Consider the following 22310-nt stretch of genomic DNA (forward strand, 5'->3'; position numbering starts at 1 on the left):
GAATCACGCCGAGCTTATCTTCTGTCTCTCTGTCTGCTTGTGTGCGTATGTGTGTGTGTTTGTGTGTATGTCTGCTTGTCAAGCAGCGATACTAAGCTATTACTAAAATAACATAGTGAAGAAAACAGACCAGTACCGAAGTGTTGCAGCAGATCAACATTGAAACAATAGTTTTGTCTCGCGGGGAAGCAGACAGAGCGGCCACTGAACTTCATGGCTTGCTGCCTGGCTTTGGTGTGTTCCCTCCTTCTGTCTGAATTTGAATGTGGCGGTTCTGCAGAGCTCTGTTGTCAGTCTCAGAGCTTAATGGCTGGCTTCCAGGCTTTGTGGTGCTTTGTGGTGCTTTGTGGCGCTTCATGGTGCTTCTTGGTGCTCTGTGGTGCTTTGTGGTGCTTTTTGGTCCTTCATGGTGCTTTGTGGTGCTTCTTGGTGCTTTGTGGTGCTTTTTGGTCCTTCATGGTGCTTTGTGGTGTTTTGTGGTGCTTTGTGGCACCTTGGCTTCCTCCCTAAATGCAGAATTCTCACCCAGATGCACTCTCAGGAATCAATATTTGGGACCAATGGACTTAGCGTAAATCAGTCCTCAGTAGTGCCAACGTTATTCAGTCTGTACCTTTAAAAGGTACTGATTTCAGTCCAAATCCAATGAATTAATATTAAATTAATATTAATAACTATTAAAACTTCTTTATCCTGTGAAAAGGTTTGCATTATAATGCTATCATATATCGTTATTGTACTGGCTTTAATATATGATGATAATATTGTTTATCACAAGTATTTCTGGGACAACATATGGTCCAAAGCAGTTACCATTGCAGGCCTTTTGGGGGTAGTTTGTACTGATTATAGCTCCAGGGCTTTCAATGTTTTCTGTTTTCCTGCCTATGTCCTGCTCTGGCCTCCTTGCATGGTGTTTAGTGTAGACAATCCATGTCTAACACAGATGCTCAATAACAGCACACCAACAGATTTTTCCAGTAGCACCCCTTTATGCATCCAGGTCACTAATGTTGCCATTTATGTTTTCTAGCACCACTATGCATTTGTAATAGGAATCCTTGTCTGGCGGCTCACTGTTCTCCAGGAAGTACTTCAGCCTGCTGTTAGATGCTTACATAAAAACAACAACTAGTGTTCTCCCATTTCTGTCACAGTCACATTGGGGTGACCCTCTCATCCACTGGGACTCTCTAAATGTGCCTAGTTGCAGGAGTAGGCCCCGGTGTCCCTATTCCAGGCGATAGTTCCTTTTGGTAGCTGCTGGAAGTCATTGGGGTCTTTTTGAAAGACAATTTGTTCTTTCACTTGAAACTATTTTACCTTGTGTGTCCCTAAAAAGGGTGGCAATAGGTAAACATAAAAATTTACATTGCCACAAAAAACAAAGAATCAAATGTCAAGATATGATTTATTTCTTGGTGCATGATTTTATTTCTGGGTTTCTTCTTTGTTTCCTTCAGCTTGTCCTGATTAATTTTAATACCACCGTTAACAATATTTTGAACTATATGAGGGAAGAATATTAACGTCTAGATACTAGACTTTTTTATGATACATTGTACTAATTATGTTCTGTAAGATACTATATTGTGGATTTTTAAGACATTTTATGGCCTTTTTTTACTGTAATTTTTTTTAATGACAAGTCATTGATGATGTTTTTAACCAAATTTTTATAACATAAACACACACACACACACACACACACACACACATATATATATATATATATATATATATATATATATATATATATATATATATATATATGGGGATTTGTTCCTCCAATATATATTGTAATAACACCTAGTGTTGCTTTCACATCAGAGGAACACATTAATCTACACCTTCCCCCAGTTGTCCATTAAATCAATGAATGACCTGCTTCACCACCTTGCTAATTGTTCTTAACCAGAACCATTAGTGCTACGACATACTGTTGGGGATGATACTGTTGATGTAATTAGGAAACGAGGAACACAGTGTTTCATAATTTTTCTCCTTATAACTTAATGCCTGCTGCACGGGGTCTTGAGTAACCAGTGTTAAAATAATTTTTTAAATTCACTTTCCTCTTACAATTGATGCATCATCTCTTACAGATTTCTGAAAATAATCCACAACTAAATGCTGTTTCATATTGAAATTCTATAGTTATAGTGTTATTTGTGAAAGTAACAAAGGAGGTGAACCCTTTAATCAATTATCTGAATGCTACTGTAAATGTCTGCTACACTGCTCTGAAGAGCAGTGAACAGTAACTAAGTACATTTACTAAGTTACTGTACTTAAGTACAGTTATTGGGTATCTGTACTTCACTTTGAGTTTTCTTTTTTTCTTTTAAGCATATTACTTTAGCTCTTTGACTAGTTACATTGGCTTGGAAGTCACTGTACTGGACACAGAAGTTCACTTTTGGACTTAAAAATTGGGTGGATGTTACTCCAAAATAGAACATAGTTGTAAAGTTTTTGGTCTTGAATTTATACAATTTTTAGTAATATTTTTCTACCTTATTGTTCTTGCTGAACAGATATAAATCTACAGGTGTGTAACTGGATGTGGTAGGTTGTTTATTTCTTTATTACTTTTTGAAGAAGCTGCATCCACAGCAGTTCTACTGTTTGTGAGACAAGGCTTTGGCCAGAGGATGAGAAGAGATTTGTTTTAAACTAGCAGTTGAAACAGAGAGATAAACAGCTTTGCGGCATATTCAACAAGCTTTTTATTCTACAAGTTCTACGAGGAAGTCAGTGCATTCAGTGGGTTGTTTTAGGATTATTAGGTTCTGTAAATGTATTGTGGCTATATTAATCAATGTGTTGAGATTTTAAAAAATGTTATTTTTTGTACTTTAACTCAAGTAATGATCTGAATCCACAACTTTCATTTGTATTGGAGTAATATTTGACCAGGAGTATCTATACTTCGACTCAAGTTATAGAGTTGTGTACTTTGTCCACCACTGCTGAAGAGCACAACAGAAAAGGCATTTTTTCTAATATCCTGCCATTTTGGTGTTTTTCATCATATATGACTCACATTAACATGTTCACATTTCTACAGAGGTGTATGCAGATGTGGTCCCCTCACACTGAGCATGGATATGAGGTCATTAGTACACCTGGGGCAAGTATAAAAAGTGTAATTTCCTTTAATTAGTCCAGAAGGAGGACAGGAGCCTTGATAAGGACCAGTATTCACTATAATCTGGGATTGCACGCCATATGTGTATGCAGTAGGTCAAGGTGTTCTTTATGTGGTCTGCCCTGGCTCCTACAGCACTTGTATCCATAGGGGAGAGAATGGTACAAGCAGCTCTTCACAGAAGCTTCCTGGCATCTTTCCTACATGTTCTCATTCATAGTCGTTCTGTTCCCAGATTTTAGCAGGACTCTAAACACATGGTCGGTTGCTGTGGTGCTGCTTCAAGGGCTGTGCCGCTGTCAAGATGGCTGGGGTCCAGGCTCTGGTTGTGACATGAGTGTAGAAGAAAAAGGATCGTTTCCTGATTCTTTGTCTTTTTAATAAATGATGTCAATAAGAATTAATTTGGGCGCACCTCCATATGTTAGATTTTCACATTTATGCCATGTCATTATTCAGCTTCAGTGACCCTGTGCACAGTGATTCATAGCCACCTGCATTATAGATTCACAGCATGTCATAGAACCAATTTATTACTTAGTATGCATAAACACATTCATATTTATTCTGCAAGAGGAGCTGTTCAAATGTTATCAGACCAGATTTACACCAACCTGTACCTATGGCAAAGGGAATTACATAGGAATGGTGGATAGATGTTGGTTGTTTTTTTTAGCGAGACATCATCAGAATTTTCAACCATAATTGCACCATCAACAAGATCTACTTTTGTTGTGCAAAATCTGTGGTATTGCCGTGTGATATGATATTTTTCTAACCAAGTGGTTTTTGGTGCCGAAACAAAATGACACATTAACCAGAGTGTTGTTGAAATGTAAAGAAATGTAAAGTTTAAACATACACTGCATAATAACTAACTGTTGTGCTGCAAAGAGTAGCATAAAAGTCAGAAGCACTCACTCAGCAGCAAAATCTGGGTACCAAAACCAGAAGTACACTGCACAGAAAAAAATGACAGCTCAACTTGAGGGAATGTCAGTTGAGTGAAGGTCTTTGATTGATAATTCGACTCTTCGACTTTTGAGGGGCAACCCAATATTTTTTCAGTGTTTTCTCTGATGTTTGAGTGTAGAGCAAAAAATTTAATGTTGCGTTACTGTAATAATCTGGCACCTACTTTGACTTAAAAGCCCGTGTTTCAGAATTATTTCAAGAGCACATTGTGTTTACACTACATATTCACACAAAGCACATATATTTAAACTGAGTTTAAGGGTAGCCAACACAGTGCAGGGTCACTTGCATGGAGCCAATGAGTTGACTGCAGGGCACGTTCTAAAGGAAACTGCGGTCAAGCCAGCAATTACTTGAATCACAATGGTCAAATCAGCCAACGACTGTAGCACACCCATGTACTGACATTCATGGTAAAAGCATTCAAAATGCGAAGAATGAGCTGACAGGGAGAGCTAGAAAAGGACTTGATGAATTTAGTGTTGTTTAGTGTTGTTATTTAAACACACAGTTACAAAGTGCTTCACATAAACAAAGTGCACAAGTCAAAATCGGAGTACATATATACAAGACTACAAACACACATACCAATATGGCATTTGCAGTTTAAAACAGCTGCTGCTGCCACTGTGGCCTTGTTGTTGGATATTAGAAACAGGGCCTGGTTTTAGCAGTTTCCAGTGAGTGACACTGTATCTCTGTTGTCAAAGTGCGCATTTAGCTCTGGGACATTCAACTGTGCTTAAATCACATCCAGGAATACAAAAGTGTACTTAATAATATGAGTTCTAGCATTTCTCTGGCTGTGCTGTTAAGCTTTGTGGAGAATGTTTTTGTGTACACACAGACGTGCTCGTGCTACATTTTACGCAGTTGAACTGTATATGTGGGTGTGGGTGTGCGTGTGCAGATGCCTGTGCACTCTCCCTTTCCACATGATTATTCGGGATCATTCACCTTCTGTTGTAACAGTACATCCATTTTCTAAACTGCGTATTGTGTGCATGGTTGCAGGGGGCTGGAGCCTATCCCAGCAAGCATTTTTACAAAACCATCTCTCACAGAGTTGACACACATAGACAGATAAGTACAAATTACACACACAATCACACCTATGGGCAATCATGCAGACAGGGCAAACAGAAAGTCCACATAGAATGGCCTTCGCTGGTCAGTGGATTTTAACCCAGAACATCCTTTGGATGAATTGTCTCAAATTCACTGCTTAAAAACTTGTAGCATTGTTTTCATACCACAGTTCATAGTCAGTTTAAATGAACAACATAATGACCGTATGTGGGAGGTTGTGTTGCAAATTGCCTGAAAACACTCAGCATTCAGGAAATAAACACCCATACTTCCACAAGGTTGAGTTGAATGTGCAAAGATGTAACTTGCCCTGCATCTGCATAAAAGAGAGTTGAAACTAACTTGGAAAAATGTTGTCTTGTGAAGAGCATTATAGCATAGTTAAATAGAACTCATAACAATCCTCCCTTTAAATACCCAGGGGTCATGCATGTGCACCGCGTACTCATCCAGATGTCCCTTGTTCACGCGCACAGCATGCACATGCTTTTGTTTGAGTGGCCAAGTGTCATGACCATTGTAAATTGCCTCTCTTCAGACTTCAGCTGCTATGCAACTAAAAAAGACTGAATGCTATTAATAGAGACAAAACTCAGGTAGAAGTGCCGCCTCTCCCCATTTTTGTTTTTCTTTCCTCCCTTTTTTTCTTCTGCCCATTCATTCACCTTTTCTTTGTCTGTTCTGTTGCCTGGGTAACAGTTACCGATGGAGACCAGGAGTTGGGGGAACAAAAGTGCAATCCTGAAGGGAAAGGATTATTGAATAGCTGTATTCATACGTGCACTTTTGTCTGCTTGTGTGTGTGCTTGTATGTTTGGATGCTTGATGACTGGATATTGTCATTCTTAAGAGATGATGATTTGCTGAAATGATGGCGACGGGATAAATACCATTTATGAAATGGTTTAACCATCAGCTTACAATATGGCATGCTGTACATGCAAGGGCTTAAAACGTTTTAGAATGTAACAAGAAGGGCTGGCACAATATTTTCACCACACGGTAATTTTTTGCGATTTCACAAAACCATATTATTATGGCGTCTATGGAGATTTTGGGAAAAAATGCTGTAATTGAAGTTCATCTTTAACTTCCGTGTTCATTTTGTTTGTCTTTTGACGAATTACAAATTAAAAAATAGTGAAGGGAGGTGGAGAGAGTGTCTGTAACCATATATTTGATATTATTATATGTATATTATTAACATATGCATAATTCATTTTTAATTTCTAAATATATAGGGGAAATCACAACACTACTAACAAATCTGTGTGTGTATGTGGGAAGCTGGATTGAAATGAAATTCTGCTCAGTCATTTCATTGAGGGGAAAATTATACAGTGCTCAACTGAAGATTTAAACATCAAGAAACAGAACAAGTAGTAATGTGGTCTTTGAATATATAATTAATCGCAGTGCAACTTCAAAAACATCTGCAAACTGTAAACGTATTATTTTTAGAACAAATACAATATGCATAATGTAATATAATGTACTGTTTTTATGCAATGTGCAGTTTTTCAACTTTTAAGCACATAAACATGTTTGTTCACAGCTTAGCTGTTGGTATATGGTAGACCGCAAATAAACACCATAGTTAATAAGCATTCCTTATTAAAATAGTCAGCGTCATATATTGTATTTTATAGTATCTATTCTCTTACTCTCTCCCGCTCTGTATGTGGATATAAATGGCTCATTCTAAGGTAACGAAACAAAATTTAAAAAATTACCATAATAATGACAATTGTATATGTTTTCAGTCAATATATCCCTCTAAATCTTACACACTGAACCTTTAAAAAATACAGCACCAAATCAGGTTCCCCCTATGACTGAGAGCCAAAGAACTGCTTTTGAATACTGTTTACCCCTATTTTTGTTTATGTTGATGCATCACTTCACAGATATTTACTGCTGGGAATTAGACCATCCTCACTGCATATCTCATTAACCTCTATGAACTCTAAAGATAGCACCACCAAGCTCCACCATACTAACTACTGTCAGCTGGCAGACAAGTAACTTTTTTTCCCCTCAACTGTTCCTACAGTATGTCTCACTATCGATTCATCTCAATTCTTGCTGTTTCTTTTAATGGCCCCTTGAAAGCACAGTGACTTAAGTCTTGGGGAGTTTCCCATCAATGTATATTTGAAGTGCTTGTTTTCCCTCCTCTTAGCTCTAATGATAGCAGATGTGTTTTGCTAGCAGCCATTAATGACTCAAGCACCAATTGGGAACATCTGTGCTATTTGAATTGGGCTTGGAAGAGTTATTCCGACCTGTGTTATCTATTAGCATTTATTTTCAAAGCAATCTTAATCCATTACATTACATGTTGCCACTGCAGGACTGTGTATTTCAGTATCCCCCCCCCCCTTCGCCAAAGACTGAGTGGAAGACAAACTGACATGTCCCCCACAGGCCTCTATGTTTTAACCCAAGGGTTAGGTGAAATAATTCTCAATACACTGTTAATTATTCCAGGATTTTACAGGATGTAACTGTAATATTCACAATAAATTAATGTAAAAAATGACAGTGATAGTAGATATGAAGCTACTGTGATTATTTCAGGATTTCACAAAATGTAAGTGTAATATTTCAAAATAAATTGCTGTGAAATTGCACAGTAATATAGATAAAAAGATACAGTGGTAATTTCCAGGATTTTACAGGATGTAACTGTAATATTTCTACTAAAATACTGTAAAAATGACACCGTGATATAGATACACTGATACTGTAATAATTTCCAGGAATTTACAGAATATAACCGTAATGTGTCACAATAAATTACTATAAAATTTACAGGATGTAGCTGTAATATTTCACAATTCTTTACTATAAAATTATAAAGTGATACACAGATACTGTGATAATATGGATGGATGGATTATAATATTTCACAATAAATGACAGTAAAATTATACAGTTGTAACTAGATGTAACTACAGTATTTCTCAAGACATTTTTTTAACTGATTCAGTGATAGGGATACACAGATTCTGTTATTATTTCCAGGATTTTTCAAGGTAAAACTGTGATACATCTCAATACATTTTTATAAAAATCATACAGTGATATAGATACAAAGACACTTTGAAATTGTCCAGGTTTTTACATAATTTAACTGTAATATTTCAGATTAATTTCTGTAAAAATGATTCAGTGAAATAGATTCAAAGATATTTTGATTATTATGATTTTACAAATTATAATTGTAATCTTTCACAATAAATTACTGTAAAAATGATCCAGTAACTAATTGTGAAAGTAATGCAATTTGTAGTGAGTAATTTGTAAATTACCTGCTAAGGTACATTAATCTGTAAATGTACTGTCAAACATTTTACAGTGTAGGAACCCTATACTCTATATAACGTGAAATATGTGTTTTAGAGCTGCCAGTAAAGTAAGGAGACATTGCTGTGATATTGGGAACAAGGGAATGACCAGGGATTAGGGACTTCGAGGGGGCAAGAGCAGGACGTGGCACAAAAGTGAGTTTTTGATTGTGTCTGGCACATGTGGACAAAGACTACCTTCCCCTTCAGCTGCTGGCGCTCGCTGACAGGTCTACTCCCGCAAGCTGTTGTGGTAACACTTGGCCGACAGCTGCAGATACAAATAAAGGCCTCACTTCAAGCTAAACGACAGGGAATATAACAAGGGCTGAGGCCCCAGCTGCCTCTGATGGTGGTACACGAGCGAAAGCACACACTAACACATAAAAACACCTATAATCATACATAGCTCCATTGCACCCGCCAGCTTTCAAGGCAAGGATATTTCTCTCTCGAGCGGAGAGGAAAGTCATTCATTTCACAGTTTTGGTCTTATGTTTATTCTGCATCCTGTTAAATACCGTACAATTGCAGCTGACAGCATGGCAAAAAGAACAATCTGAGTAATCCTTGTAAGCCTTGGAACACTTGAAAAAAAAAAGATCCTCAAAGTAAAATGGCAAAACAAAATGACTGTGTGTGTCAGTCTGCACTGATTTTCCCACATGCTGCTCTTTATAAGTATGCACCATTGTCCACACTCTGATGCATGAATCTTAACAAAAGCAAAAATCCATTCCCTGCCCCTTTCACTCCTCAGCCCTTCCTTTTTCTCAATCAAAGAGACCCCAAGGGCCTCATTGTCCAGGCCCCTCTTATTGCCTTGTTATCAACAGCTGTAGCAAGCCTGTATCGGCCCCTTGTGACACCACTGCAAATATTGGCATTACCTTTCTAATCACATGTCTTCCTGTGAGATGTCACCACGGCAGGCTAAGTGTGCTTACAGTTGGCTTACATTGCCTCAGTGTGAAGATATCATTTATCTCTTATAAAAGCAAATGAAAGAGCCATAATGTAGTGCGGGAGGGGGGCGGTGGTGTGAGGCTGTGGGGGCATTGTAGTCTCTTCTTTTCCAGCAGTACTAATTTGCCACAGTAATGAGCATGCAGCGGTGCATGGTCATCAGGCAATTATATTTGGTTACCATGCAAACAGCGAGCATCATGGGATGTCATTACACTGAGAAATATACCAAGGCTCCATTACAATGGCGGGGAGAAAACAAGTGCTAGCCATTATCTAAATGCGGACCCATTTTTTCAACATGTGTGTGTTTTTGAAATGCAAAAATATTTTTCCTCAAGGGATGCCCTCATGGGTAACAAACTGATGAATGCAGTCATCTATATTTTATTTCTTCCTCTATTTGGCCTATTTTTTATTATTAATATTTTTCCCTTAAATGTGATTACATCAAATAAAACTCATGGACCGACTCCGTATATTCTACTCTGTAATTATTTTGTTTGCAGTGTGCAAAAATGATTCAGTCAAAGATCATCATTTATAAATCAGAAAAAAGTTTAAAAACCTAATTTACCTTGAACCATATGCATCGGGAAAATAAGCACACTGCAGGAATTGAAACCCGAGATAGCTGTTTTCATTCAAAACAAATGTATGTCTGATTATATTGGAAATGCTCATTGGGTGGTGTAATGAAAAAATGTTTAACTGAAAGCCCCTGTAGATTTTAGTAAATACTAATGCCCTCTATCAACCATGCTGCAGATAGTTATGAGACATAATGCAGAGCTCCCATTTCCTCCATTATTGTACAGAAGTGCTTAAATTGCTGCCATGCTCTCAGAACTTGCTGTTTCTGTTATTTTACGGAGTGTGTAACAGTAACATTTCAATTAAGTGTACACTAGAGGACCTAATGCTGGAGGATATTACTTTTTTTTTTAATAATCAATGCAAACTGTTTTTGGTCTGGTAGGTTTTTGTTATGTTTCAGACTAAAGCAAGCTGGTTGCAATTGTAATTATAGTCAATTTAAAACTTGCAATGCAGCTATAGCAACACAAAACAATGATAAACATGTTGGGGGACATGTTATCAGATACAGACAATTTGAAACAACATGCAAATGAATCTTCTGATGTACAGAAAGTGTTTTTTTTTATTTTACAATGATGTTTTGCAGTTGCACTTGCAGTTTATTACATTGTACACAGTCAGTCATGGGATTTATAGTGCTTTCTTTGATGTTTGGCATGCCTAAATGCAGACAATAATATATTTTCTGTGAACACAAACTTCTGAAACAGTACCTCTTTTAAAAAAATGACTTCTCCGCAAGCATTGCATATGTATGTAGAGCTCCCCTCGCAGAACTGAGATGTCATTTATCTCTGTAATCTATGGTACTGATGCCGACTTCATCCCTATGTACAGGCCCCGAGCTTAGAGACCCTGGAACAGACTTATTGTTCGGCTGGCTGAGAGAGGAAAGCGGTGGGCGTAGGGCATGGGCTAAAGCTAGAAAAAGCCTGTGAGAGAGGTATTGGGTGGGCGGGAGCACCACACTAGCAAATCAGGCCTAATTCTCTGTTATAATTCACAGGGCCAGGGCTCAAGACAGCATTATCTGCCCTCATATCTTTTCCCTGTGTGGGATAGAGCGCCATGGCATGTAAAAAGGGGAGGATAGTGAGGCGGAGTAATGAGGGGATAGGACTCAAGGCGATGGAAAAGAGGGTGGGGAGTGGATGATGGAAACATGTATTAGTTCCCATGGCGAGAGGGACAAAATGGAAAGGTCGACCTGGTGCTTTCCAGTTAAGCTGTGGGAGATTTTCATTCAGTTTTCAATCACAGTGTAATCAGATTTTATGATTAGGTACGGGCTTTTGGTCAGTGTAATTTCTCCAGTGATTTACATAGCCAGGGCTGTGGAATGATTTTCAGTCACTTCAAAAAGGAATATTTCACTTCTGTCAAAAAACTTCACCTCACCAGTTCAGATACAACACATACTTTGGGATTTTTGAAAACATGTCCCTTTTTATATTACATTCGTCAGCAACCGAACAAACCCTGTATTAACAAAAGCACATGGTGTTGATGCAAAGCAGTTGCCTCACTTATGCGGTATTGAAAAGGGGGAGAAAAATGATCCTGGTTTAGTGTGTTTGTAGGTACTGTTGTGCATCCAAACCGCCACAAAGACCCACTCAAAGAGAAGGTGAGTCAGTCAGTTAGTCACCGCATGAATGAATGAATGAGAGGCAGCTGAACCTGTTTTCTGCAAAAACTGAAACGGAAAGTATCAAAATTGGTACCAAAGACTGACCATTCTACCAGTGTAAAAACCCAACAAGTCCTCCAGCACATACGATCACTTGGTTGAATGTTCCTGCCTCTGAATGCAACCCATAGAGCACCTACCGGTGGATGATGAAATACTCCTGTGCTTTTTTGAAGCATCTATCCAGGTGCCATGCAGTTGTTCTGAAGGGCCAATGTTTTGTTGCCCAGTTAGTCGGAAAACACATTCCATTACACCAAGAGTCCATTTGTCCAACAACTGTTATTCCAAAAACACACACCTATTCCTCCAAAGTCCTGTTGCTCCAAAAATGCACTTTGCTCTCAGTTAGTTTCAGTTTCCCTGCGGTGTTTAAACCACCAATCCTGGGTGTTTGAACTGATCCTTGGTGGTGGTTTCCAACAGGTGTGAATCACCCATCCTGGATGTTTTTACCGACCTGTTGCTGCGTTTCCCAGAAGGGTGTGAGCCACCAATCCTGGTGATTTTACCAGTGTTTTTTTTTCTTTCTCAAACATGGGTGTTTTAAGCCCAAACATGGTCTATTCCTAAACATAACCAATGTTTTTTTGTGCCTAAATCTAACCAAACATTCACTGCAGCATTGTTGACAAATGTAACATATCCATGGTTTATAGAAACGTACAATACAAGTTTTTTCTGGGTTTAACTGGGTTGTGTAAGTGCAGGGAGTGTTGTTGTTGGAGAAAGTGGTCTTTGGGGCAATGCCAGTTTGATCGTTCGATCATGGGCTGTCTTAGAAATGGGCTTTCAGTCCAATTGGACATTTTCGGACCAACAGGGCAACATAATTTTGGGCTGTCGAAACAATGGGTAGTCCTCATCAGTCCACCCTGATCTTGTCCCCAGCTTAAGTTTTCCTTCTTTGCTTCCATCATAATTACTATGACTACTAAAGATTGACGCTTAACGATAGATGCAAATATAGGTTGTAGTTTCCGCTTGTTAAAACCACCCTTGTGGTTGTAGTTTGGAGGAAAACAGTGTTTAAAAACCAGAACCGTACGATGGTGCAGTTTCTTTATTTCTTTGTTCCTTTATTGAACACAAGAAAGCCAGTCTTGTGGCTTCACACACTGTCATTTGTTTACATTCTTTCCCCTTCTCCTTCCTCCTTGCACCTCCTTCCTGATGACATCATGCAAGTTTTGACAGATGGCCAGTTATGATTGGACGGAAACCAACATGTAGTCTATCATGTCTCTCAGCCAAGTCACGGCAATCATTTACTATAATTACCTAAGCTGTCATAGTAATCAAAGACAAAAAGACAAAAAGATTGTGTATTTTAGATGTGGCATAAAGCTTAATATCAATCTGGCTTCACTGTGTCTGTATTATGTGTCTGTGCCCAGTAGCCATTTCTCCATGTGCTCAGGTAATGGACAGCCATGGCTTCTCCAAGGTGAATTAGCCGAGTGGAAACATTAAGTAAAGAGCCAAGTCCTGTCATTCACGCTGCGACTTCTAGTTGGACAGAGAGAATGGAGAGCAGATGCTAGGGCACATGCCACTTTAACTTCCTGCTGGGAGAGAGGGATGGGAGAAACAGATACAACACTGGGAGCTGGGGGAGTGTAACAAAGTGTGGGTGGCTGACAAATAAAAGATGGTCGACAGGTAAAGGATGGTGTTCTGTCTTGAAGGTTTTTGCATGACATACAGTGGCATGAGCACAGAAACAAGCCATTAAAAAATGTGTTTGTTTGTATATGAGGGTGGCCCATATATGCGACTGTGAGTACACCTGTGTGCATTTGGCTGTACTAGCTTGCATGAGTATCCAATGCTTCTAGGCATTTCGGCTTTATGATAATACACACATGTCATCTGCTATTCTTGTCAGAATCCAGCATGTGACTGTTTCACAGTAGCATTTGCTCTAAACAACATCCTAAAGATTACTATAGTCTATTCTTCTCTCAGAGCGAGAAGTGGATGGTTACTAGGGTTCAGTGAGCCACAGCCTCCACTGTGCACAGATGGTGGCTAAACCACAGAGCATGTGTTGGATGTGTTGGCTCTGAGTCGTGTTGTTTCGATGCATAAAGATGCTTATTAGGACCATGGGGGAGTCAGTTGTGCCAAAGTACATATAAAGGTCCAATGTCTGTACATCTCGAGGCGCCACAGGAGCTAATGAACCAAGAATGAAGTGGATCAATGTAATTGATCATCAGACTTCCTGGCTGTAGAAGAGTTTTGTTGTGGTTTGAGGGTTTGATTGAGCAATGCTTTCATCAATTACGTGCATACAGTTTATGTGTTTGCATCCTATTAACCACTCTCCACTCAGGCTTAATATTTTTACTGAAACATGTCACAATAAATAATAGGAATAGAAAAGTGGCATCATGTTACAACAAGTTTTTAACACTGTGGTTAACAATATAAAAACATTTCTTCCATAGGCGTAGAATTCTGAAGAAGGATGCAGGGCACACGTCCTCCTCAATATTAAGAACATGTGCATTTGTCCCCCACAAAAAAAGTATAAAAGTAGCTTAGAAAAAAAAATTAAAACATTTCCACCTGAAATTGATGGAGAAAGAAGCCCAAACTGTTCCATACATTTCACTAGAACGCAGAAAATTAAATGTTTAGTGCTATCAATATTTCCTGGGAGACAACCCCTAACTGTCTTTGCTTCATTTTCCTCAGAAAGGGAAACAAAATCTACATCTTTGATTGCTTCACATAATTTTAAATGTTCAAATTTAAAATATATCTATATTATTTATTTAAAGGAACAGGTCTTGCCTGAATCAAAAATACACATTTTTCCTCTTACCTGTAGTGCTATTTATCAGTCTAGATTATTTTGGTGTGAGTTGCCAATGTTTAAACTATCGGCTGTGGAAATGTCTGCATTCTCTTGAATGAATGGTCTGCTTGTGGTGCTCAAAGCACAATTTAAAAAAAAAACCCCAAAACAAAGCATATTTGATGCTTTGAGCAAGTGAGAGCGCAATCTAGTTCTATTGTATTGGAGAGGAGGTAGACATCTGTACAGCCAAAATCTCAATGCTCAGCAACTCACACCTAAACAGTCTACATTGATAATAGAACTACAGGGAAGGAAAAAAAAAACAAGCAAACAAACAAACAAAAAAATTATGTTTCGATTCGATTTTGGGGTGAACTGTCCCTTTAAGCTAATCTGCACTGTGTGTTATGCTTCATCACAATATGTACTGCAATTAGATCCATTTTCAATATGCATTAAAATTATCTTTTTATACTTGTTATATACTAACTTCATCTTAGTGGTGAATTAAACTGATAGATGACTGCAGTTCTCACATAATTTCCAATCCAGAGTGATGATATTTACAAGTAATGTTGCCCCCTTTGACTTCATACTTCTAACTTCTGTTTTGAATGCAAACTGTAGCAAAGCATCTGCCTAGACATCTGCTATTTTCTATGAATGGGCCAAAGAGAGGTGACACATCTGAGAGATCCATGGTGACAGTGCTATTTCTGTCCTCAACGGAAGAAATGCCGTCAGAATTAGAGTCACATTGCAGAGATTAGACACAACAGCAGAATATGCCGAAAAAATGTCAGAGCAGAACAACCACACAAACATGCTCAAGATGTTGCCACATCTCTGCAAGATGTTGCTAAAGTAAATGTTGAGCAGATATTATGCAAAACAACCTGCTTTGCTTGAAAAGAAGAAAATGAAAAGTGATCATATTGTTCTCGTCATTTAGGAAAAAGCAAGTTAAATACTGAACAGAAAATGCACTGAAATAGGCTTACATAACCCAAGTTAGATCAGTAAGTACAAACGTCCGACAGCTGGGATTTTCTCATTTCTGCCAGTATTGTATGGCTCATTCTGAAGCCATAAAAAACTCCAACCTTGCTACTTCTCTCATTAGCACACACCAAGGGCTGTCTACAATTTATCAGTGATTGAATATCTTTAATTCAAATTCACTTCAATCAGGCTTAATGATCAAGTCTAATGAGGTTTTGCTGTGGGTTTGTTAACCCCTGGACTCCTTAAAGTAGTGAGACTGACTACTGCTATAACTATGTTGGACCATGAGAGTGGCAGGTGGGGTAAATGTGTCTTTAACGATCATTATATTTATTTTACGTGTTAAAAATAAGGAATACATTCATCGAAAAAAAACATAGCTAACATAATTTTCAAGACAATTTGTCTGATCTTGTCTTTGTGTTAATTGTTTGTCTTTTGTTATTTTCTATTTTTTATGTTCTGATGAAATCCCTCTGTTTTCTCCACTCACTATTACAAAAGTATTTTTGGTGACTCATCTTGAACTCTGAACCAGTTACATAAATGTACTCAATCAAATGTATAAAATAAAGTAGCTGAAATATAAGCTGCTAAAAGGGCAATATCTTAATGAGGCATGTGCTTGGAGAATAACTTTAACATTTCCAAGGACTGTGGTTGAGATCTCATTTATTCATTTTACCCTTATATAAACAAATGAGCTGTGTTTCTAAAACAGCCAGGAAAAACAAAAGTTAATTTCTTAAAACCATGTTAATTACATTGCAGTGTTGCCTAAGCCAGCCATCTGAACAACTCCTGTTTTCACTTTGTGGTGGAGATTTTAGTCTAATGTGTTCTGAATGTGGAGAAAACAATATTACTAGAACATATTGAGCTCATATTTGCTGATATATGGTATTGATTTTTTTTTCATAACTTGCCCAAAAACAGCATCAGGTTTGATTTTTAAGCAGAGTTTTATGAAATATTTTAAACTAGGGGTGTCAGACATACAGCCTGCAGGCCAGAACGGCTCCAATCTGGCCCACTGGATGACTGTACACACCTACTATTGGATCACATCTGAAAGCAAAGAGGCGGCAGGTTTCAGAAACAGGTTAAACACTGAGTAGACTACTTTATCTAAAATGCTGCTTCAGAGGCTTTTCCACCCAAACTAGAATACAGTCTCTGATAAAACAATAACAATAACTTTGTGCAAACTATTGTCAATCAGCAGCTTCTGTACAAAATAATCTGTATCAGACTTCCATCGTAAAGCAAAATTGGTGGAAAGATGTTGCTCAGGAGTTAGAGCCACTAATTGTGTGAAATCAGCGGTTTAATCCCAGACTCCTCCAGTCCGCATGTTGAAGTATCCTTGGCCAAGATACCAACCCACAAATTTGCTCCCAATGGCCGTGCCATTGGTTTGTGTGCATGTATATGTCCAAAATAAGTGGTGGCATTTTGTGTAGTAGCCTTGGCTAATGAATGTAGTGTAGTGTTTGTAATGTAGAGTAAAAGCACTTTGAGTGGTCAGAGGACTAAAACTTAACAAGTACAGATCTATTTACATTTATCCAATGGTTTTACCACTTGAGATCAGATTGGGTTATATGTGGCACATGAACTAAAATGAGTATGACACCATTGTATGAAATACTAGGATAATGTCAAGTACATCAAATGTGCCCCAGTGACAAGATTAATACTTATGTATATAATTATTCTTTATAGTTAAGACTTTCATTGCTCTTTGCACTGCTTTCAGGTTTATTTTGTGGTCATGCACTCAACCCGTATCATTACTGCTCATTATTATATACACTAACAAAAACAGTAGAAACCTGCTGCAGTCCTTTTCCCTCTGTAGTTTTAAGATGACTGTCATGGCTAAACTGAGGTAATAGCTTAATCTGAGGAATTTGCTGGTATTATGTCTATTGAAAAAAAGGTTAGCAGAAGTGTTGAATTATTCAGTGCAGGTGTTTGTCGCCAAATTCTACATTCAATCTGTAAAAGACTGAGGATAAAAAGTAAGTGAGAAGGGATGAAGCCATTGCAAGCGAGCCTGACAGGGAATGATGAAAGGAAAGAGGCAACTTGATCCACAGTAGAGAGGAAAAAAGGGAGAATTGGAGGAAAGGAAATGAAAGGTATAAAGCAGGGACAGCAGGGAATTTACAGGAGAGCTAATGGGAGAAGGGTTGCAGGGAGAGGAACAAAAAGCAAAAAAGGGAAGAATAACAGGCAAAATGATTTTGATGGGAAATGTGGGAATTGTGGGGGAAAAAGAGAATGCAAAATAAGAAAAATCATCACAGGCTGAAGTAAACCAGGATAGAGTGGAATTATGTGGTTTCCAGCCACTCTGCACCCTGTGAAGTCACTTAGGACTGAAGCAGCAGGGATTTGTAGGGTCTGAAGATGAACAGAAAACCCATTTTCCCTCATGGCTACATCTGCCACTGTGAATTTATATGGCTGTTGTAGTGAAGAGTGGAAGAAAGATGTGATCGAACATGAAGGGGGAATGGAGACGGAGAGACGAGCGGTAATTGAGAAGGGGGAGAGAACAAAAAGCGAGAACAGTGGGAAGTGCGGAGGAAAACATTATCAGATGATACGGGAGGGGAGATTTGAGAGAATCTTAAGGGCACTGATGTGACAGAGTCAAATTAACAGACATTTGAGAAGACAAAAGCTGACATGTGTAGTGTATATAGCTTTTTTAGTCAGAGGGCTTGCACTGTAAAGGTTTTAGACCGTCAGAACTGTAAATCGACTTGAGCACCACGTCTGCAATGTTCAAATTTAAATGCAAGGAGGGTAATTAAGGTTGTAAATGTCAAACGTTTCCTACCAGAGCTTGGTGTAACTGTAAAATGTGTAATTGCTGAAAATTTCCATGACAAACAGGCAATTCATTTTTTACAGTCCACACTGTGAAATCTGACAAGTTTATTGTACTAGGAAACTGTTTGTCTCAAAAAATGAAATTATAAACAACTATTAGTCATTATTTAAGTTTACATTATATCTAATTGTTAATTGTACTGAAAATGTAGTTATATTTACTTGATTTTTCTGAAGTTGTTGCCACTTAAAAATTAGTTTAATTAAATCAATCATTCTAAGTTTTAGCAACTTAAGTAAACCAGGTTTATTTTTATACAGATCTCTTTTCTGATAGGTGAAAACTATAGTTTTGTAACTAGCAGAACTTGAAAGTTGATCTTACTTTAAATAATCTTGGAAAGTGATTGCCTTGAAAAAGGAAAGTAAATGTGACTATTCATCTCAATTTATGTTTACTTTATAACAAATTAGGTTAACTCAAAATTTGGCTACATCTACTTAATTTTGTGAAGATGTTGCACTTTAAAAATGACAAGTGGATTTCCCTTGTTCTTTTGTGTAAGCAACTTCATTAAAACCAAGTTAGTCTGACTTAACTTAACTTTTAAACTTAACTATTTTTTTGCAACCAACAGAATACAGATATATAGCACAGTAAAATTGTTTAACTAAAGTTTACTAAAGTTGCTAAAACTTGGATTGATTAAACTTATGTCATTTTTAAGTTGCAACAACTTCACAAAATCAAGTAAATGTAGATAAATTTCAAATAAACTTAATTATTAGATATAAAATAAACATGAATTAAAATTAATAGCTATATTTACTTAAATATTAAACAGTTGCTTCCCTGGATTTTTTTTAAGGTAAAACCAATTTGTCAGATTGTACAGTGTAAATCGTATGTTAATATTCTTAAACATGTTAACAAAACAGAACTTGCAGATCTCCTAACTTCATCATTGACAAAATCTTCGTTATCAAGTTAAGTCAGACTAAACTGATTTCCTGCATCCCATGTTTAAGTAGCAACAACCTCACAAAATTAAGCAAATACAGTTCCATTTTAAGTAAACTTGACAGTTATATATAAACAGATTAAGATCAATAGTCATAGTTACTTTGTTTTTTCAAGGCAATCTCAAGGGAATCTCCAAGATTTTTGTAAGTTAGATCAACTTGTCAGATTTTACAGTGCAGTGACAGTCAGCTGACATGTTACATCAGTGTTGTGAAGAAAAACATCACCGAGCTGCAGAAGATATTTCAGTCTTATTTTTTAAGTGGCTAAAAGGACTCTTTGAAACTGCAGTTTTAACAGTTTGTCCTGTTTCATGGCAATTTCTTTCAGAGGTGCTACACAGCCATACAATGTCACTCCATTATCACTCCACTGCTGAACTGAAACATAAGCCTTCATATGTTTCTGCCATTCTTCAGGGAGAATTAATGTAGAAGTGCAGGCAAAGAGGAGTTTGCGGGACTGCATTCCTGCAAAGCTGCCATCCTATTGGAGATTAATGAACAAGTTTGTCCGTGGTACTAGTCCTCTCTGGGCCGCCTCCCCTCTCAGCATAGCGTGATTTATGGACACCCAGCAGTGCATGAGTTATAATTTCAAAGGGGTTTGTTTTTCCTCATGAAGATGGAATTTTAAATGTTGTGATGAATGACCCCTTGTGGATTTTATTTATTATTCTGTCGTGATTTTGTGTGTGCGTATCTGGATTTTATGGGCCTCCATGTGTTGCATGTGTGTCATTTTATGAATCTTTAAACATGCTCTTGCAAACATGCTGACCCTGCATTTTCTGTCTGACATCGCGGGAATGTATCGCCCTTAGGTTGCCATGTCTTGCCGAATCAAACACTACATCTCACCTATTGGATGTCTGTCATGGTGGGAAAAAAAAATCAACGGATAAGTCACGCCCTCCCTTTCTTTCCCTCATTCTGTCCGTGCATATGGATTTACTTTATCACCAAGCCGCAGCATGTATGGCAGGGTGTTTGATGTTGCCGTGATGGTGAGATATTGAATGGACTGTGGAGAAATGCAACGCTTCTTGGTGAAATTACAGGTCCACAGAAAGAAGGAGAAAGGGCCGTAGGAAGAAAGAGAGGGCAGAACAGGCTAAAACCCCTGGTGCACTGGTGTGTGTGACACTCTAGAGATATGAGTTCAGATGCAGCGCTGCTACAAAGAAAATAATTTCTGCCTGACTTCTCTGTCTATGTGCTGGAGAAACTATAGATGGAGAATGGATACAATAACAGAAACACATGCACAGTAAAATGCAATCTCTTCAAGGGATGGGATGATATCATGGACTGTGAAAAATAATGGACGTAGCTTCCGTGACACCCATTGGTTTGCATTGTACTGAAGCTACAAGTTAAGCAGTAGTTTATGATTCTGTTGTTGCTGCATTATGTTATGAGGTAATGCTGATATATTATCTTCTGTATATGTCCATTGTGTGCGTGAATGTATGCAGGTGCCGACTTGATGTCTGACCACAAAAAGTGCACGATGTGCTAACAAAGTGCTGATTTTAGAACTAACAATCTTTTATGTGCTGTGCAGCAATTTTATTGTGTGCAAGTGTGCTTTTATATGCGTGTGTATGTGAATTAGTGTGTCTGTATCCTTCCTACCTTCTAATTACTTGCTACTGTCATCATTGCTACAGGGGGGTGCCCTGTGATTCATTTTCCTCTCTCTTTTCCAAAATAAGTACAGAGATACTTATGATCCTCAACAGCGTCCTTTGTCTTATGATGTGCTAGACAAAACAACAAAAACCTATTCCAAACAATGACTAACTCTGAAGCAAATAAATCAGTTTTCAAAACAATGCTGAAAATGGATTATATAAGACAGTAGACCAGTTAGTATGTAGAGATAGTTGATGTTGGTGGGTGTGGAGGGTGAGATTCAAAGCATAAATACTGTGTGAGGTGAAAGAGACAGGTGCGCCCTGGAGCTGAAAACAACTGTAAATTATTACCAACACGGTCAACATGTCAAAATCCATACTCTTTCTGTGAGCTGTTTCTCACTCATATCTGAACACACAGACGTGTGAACATGTTTTTCTGTTCAGTGTGACATTTTCTGAACACATCCTAATCTTCAGTGTCCATTGTGAATAAACACCCATAAATCATAATGAAATCATAGGGAAAACGCTCTCTATGACACTTTTTTTTTTTGCCACCTTTGTTTTTCTTAAAACATGTATTTTCTTTCTTTCTTTGAATCAGAGCAATACAGTGGTATTACAGTGTCTGTCATGCTTTTGATTGTGCAAATTTAGGCAAAAAATAGAAAAAGAAATGGCAATATTATGTGTCCTGCTTACATCTCGTGTCGTGTCGTGTCATATTGTATCGTATCATATCGTATCGTACTGCACCGCACTGGACCGCACCGCGTTACACTGCATCGCACAACATCGTACTGTACTCCACTGCACCATACTGCACCGTACGTACCATTCTGTATCGTATAGTATTGTATCGTATTGCATCACATCGCATTGTATGGTATCAGATCGTATCGAAACATAGACCCCCAAATTTAGGAACTGTACTGTAGTTCCCATATTTCTGCCATTAAAAAACACCCCTAGAACTAAGAATAATAATTAAGAGTTGGAAGTGTTGAGGCTGCACAGTTGTTAAAAGTTTGTCAGACTTTGAAAACCCCTGCTCTATGAAGATTTCTGAGACTCTTTCCTTTGTGCATATTAAATAATGTGCTGTGTATTTGACCAGTGCACTTGTCTGGAGCAAATTATCTAGTCTCTTTGGGACCTTGTTAAC

General features: G+C 38.0%; 1 protein-coding gene across 1 annotated transcript in view; it reads left to right on the forward strand.

The window, feature by feature from the left end:
* The window catches only part of LOC121959628 (astrotactin-2-like), a 353725-nt gene that overhangs the window by 66530 nt on the left and 264885 nt on the right, over positions 1-22310 (forward strand). The gene's annotated exons all lie outside the window — the stretch shown is intronic.

The sequence above is a fragment of the Plectropomus leopardus genome, chromosome 20 (genome assembly GCF_008729295.1).
Source record: "Plectropomus leopardus isolate mb chromosome 20, YSFRI_Pleo_2.0, whole genome shotgun sequence".
NCBI lineage: Eukaryota > Metazoa > Chordata > Actinopteri > Perciformes > Serranidae > Plectropomus > Plectropomus leopardus.